This window comes from Trichechus manatus, unplaced genomic scaffold, assembly GCF_000243295.1.
Source record: "Trichechus manatus latirostris isolate Lorelei unplaced genomic scaffold, TriManLat1.0 scaffold00053, whole genome shotgun sequence".
Taxonomy (NCBI): Eukaryota; Metazoa; Chordata; class Mammalia; order Sirenia; family Trichechidae; genus Trichechus; species Trichechus manatus.
In genome coordinates this window covers 9,036,649-9,040,330 of record NW_004443989.1, presented here as the reverse complement: position 1 = coordinate 9,040,330, position 3,682 = coordinate 9,036,649, and positions in this window count along the sequence as shown.

Below are 3,682 nucleotides of genomic sequence, written 5' to 3'. Positions count from 1 at the left end.
CCCCGTGACCCCCACCTCACTTGCCATCACACACATCCAGGGCCTCTGCCCACCAACCTGCAGGCTCCATGAGAGCAGGGGTCTTGCCAGCCTTGTCCCCCAAATCATCAGCACCTGAAGGGTGCTGGGCACTTAGGAGATGCTCCGTGAGGAACTGAATGAATGAATGAAGTGCACCCTGGAAACATGAGACCCGAATCCTAATCTCAGTGGGCCCATAACTCACTGGGGGGCCTCCAGCAGGTAACTCTCCCCATCAGAGCTTTGCTTTCCCATCAGTACCATCGGGGGGTACTCTTGAAGGCGCCTGCTAGTAGGATACTGAGTGAGGCTACTGTTCTCAAGGGGCCAGGCCCCCTGGGGAGAAGGCAGATCATATTCGTTTCCTGGGGCTGCCACAAGAAATTACCACACACTGGGCGGCTTCGAGCAACGGGTGTTTATCCTCTCACAGTTCTGGAGGCCACAAGTCCAAAATCAAGGTGTCGGCAGGGTCGCGCTCCCTTTGGAGAATCTGGGGCGGGGGGATCCTTCCTTCTCTCTTCCAGCTTCTGGAGGCTCCAGGTTTTCCTTGGCTTGTGGCCGCATCACTCCAATCTCTGCCTCCATCGCCACATGGCCTTCTCTTTTGTCTCATTGTGCCCTTTCCTGTCTCTTATTAGGACACTCTCCTTGGATTTGGGGCCCACCATAATCCTATACGAGTTCATCTCGATTTACCTTAACTACATCTGCAAAGACCATATTTCCAGATAAAGTCCCATCCTGAGGTTCCAGGTGGACATTAATTTTGAGAGGACATTGTTCAACCCACTAACCTGGCTTCTAACAACATACCCCACGGATTAAAATAGATTCCTTCCATTCCTCTTCTTAAGCCCATTCAGTTTAGAGCCCCGCCCCTTCCCCAGCTCTGAGAGTTAGGCCACTCTGGTCACCATGTCCACCTCTGGGCCTGAGCCTGGGACTGTGGCTCTTTCCTTCCAGGGGCCAGCAGAGCCTTGCATGGAGACAAGGGCCAGAGTCAGAAGGCACCATTCACTGGCTATGTGACCTTATGATCATGTGACCTCTCTAAGACTCAGGTCCCCTCTGGGAAACACAGAGAATGACCATCTCAAACTCGGAGAGTGGTTGTGAGCAGGAGGTGATTTAGACACCGGACTGGGGCATAGTCAGCACTCAGTGCTAGTTATCACTGTTAACAGCAGTACCCCCATGTCCAGCAGTTTGGGGTAGGTGTTCAAAAAGTGAGTCTCCATTTCTCCCATGAGGAAACTGAGGCCCAGAGTGAGGCCAATCTTACATCCAGCCAGCCAACCAGTGCAGACCATTCTGCTTGCTCCAGGCTTCTCAGCCTGGAGAGGTTGCCTTGGCCTTCTCCACCCTTCTGGAACACCCTGCAGGCCACTCTGCCTGCAGTTCCCAGGGGTTCCCCATGCTTCTTTAACATGCCACCATTAAAGGGGACAGCGTGAAGCAGCCCTACCCCATCACGTCCCTGGGGAGGCACCAGATACAGGATCCTCTGCAGCTGCCTAGTCAACGGAGGAGTGTACTTCCCGTGCGAGGGGCTGGGGCACCCGGAGCTTCCAGAGAAAGGCATGGACAGTTGGTCCTGGGGGAGATTGATATTAATCAGTTATGCACATAAGTGCGAGAGGTGTCAGGAGGAGAGGGTACCTGGGGCCAGGTGAACATATTGGGAGACTTGAATTGGCTCCTAGGGCAGTGACAGCTGGGCTGGGAGCTGAAGGATGTAGGAGGCAGGCAGGGTCCCATGTGGCCCCAGGACCACGGAGCAGGTGCCCTGTCTTCGAGTCCATTACTTAGCAGCCTCTGTCTGGTATTTACGGCTCCCCATGCCCAGCACAGGGCCTGACACACAGTAGGGGCATAACGTTTTGCTCCATTGAATGCCCACATTGGGGCCTGTCTGAGGCCCCCTCCAGGAAGTTACTGCCCCACCCTGATACCTCTGAGCTCTTCCTGGCTTCCTACCACTCCCCAGGGATGTGACCTAAGCAGGGAGCCACCTGCACAGACCTCCTCCTGGCCTGTTCCTTCCCTTCTCTTCTCCCCCTATCCCCACACAGCATTTGGGGGACAGCAGGACACCCTCCTCAGTAGCTGGCAGTGGGGGCTACAGCTTTCATGGGGTGCACCCACCCACCCAGCGCAGGCCATCTTCCCTCAGAAGGGTGGGGGCGGTGGAAACAACATCCTGCCCCTGGCCTGCCCGCTTCTGTGTGGGAAGGGACATGATACATTTCCTGCCTGTCACTCATGACTTGATATGGTCAGGGAGCCAAAAGACTGCAATATGTTTAGGAACAACTCAAAGCAAGGACACACTGCTAGGAGGCTGGCTCCACTTCCTCCAGTTCCTCTCTTAAATCACCCGAGCAATGTCACTTTCCTGCTCTGTGACTCAGTTTCCCCTTCTGAGCCTCCAGAAGTACCCAGAGCACAGGTGTGGAGACCTTGGGCATGTTGTGATGTGGAAATGTGACCAAGCCCAGTGCTGTCGAGTCGACCCTATAGCAGGCTTGTGACAGTGATACGAAAAACACATGGTGGGGGTTGCTTCGGTTCCTCCAGGTGCGGAGGAAATGGTGCTAAGACAGGCAGGGGCCAGGCCAGCCCCCTCACCTGCACCTGGCCCCCTATGAAACCCATTTGGATAAAAGGCCTTTCGCACTCGCGCAGTAGGGTATGAGGAATTACTCGGGTGTCTTGAGTTTCCTAATGCTGCTGTAACAGAAAGACCCCAGTGGGTGGCTTTAGAGAGCAGAAATTTATTTTCTCTCAGTACAGGAGGCTAAGAGTCGGAATTCAGGGTGCAGCCTCTTGGGAAGGCTCTCTCTCTGTGGGCTCTGGAGGAACGTCCTTGTCTCAGCTTCTGTAGCCCTAGCGTCCCTCTGTTCCTTGGCGATCTTCGTGTTTGTGCTGGTTTCTCTGTGCGTTTAAGCAGCTCTTCATAACTCAGAAGTGATTAGAGTTAGGACACACCCTATACTAATGTGGCCTCATTCGCATAACAAAGAAACTTTTTCCAAACAGGATCACATTCACTGGTATGGGGACACAATTCAATCCATAACATCGGGGCTGGATGGCATCAAAACGCTGAATCCAGCCCAGCTCCGGGGGTCATTCCCAGAATAGATGTCTGCAAAGGTGTATACCAAAGGCCAGACCCTGGGAAAGCCGCCCTTTGTTCAGATGTCCATCTGAACCACCCACAGCCCGAGCGACTGGGGGCGGGCTTGCTATTGCTTCAGAGGGGCGGGGGACGAACGGGGAGATGGTGGAGGCGCCCTCCCCCGCCTCTCCTTTTGGCACCCAGTAGCGGGGCGCACTCGGCAGGGCCACCTGGTGTAGGAGAACCCCGCAGTCCCTTTCACCTCTGCCGGCTAGGGGCGTACAGCCTCGAAGAGCCTGGCTCCCAGCCCCGGAGATGGGCGCCCGGAGGAGTCCGCTGGGCCGCCTCCCAAACATTCTCCGGCCTCGCGCTGGACCCCTGCCACCGAGCCGTGGAGAGGAAATTGAAGCAAGCAGGGGGAACACGGGAGAGCAGGAGCCAAGGGGGCTGAGTGCACCCCTGACACGGCCTCCAGGGAGATTTCGGGGCCGCAGGGAACCGGGGGCGGGGCCGTGGCGACTCGGGGGCGGGGCCGGG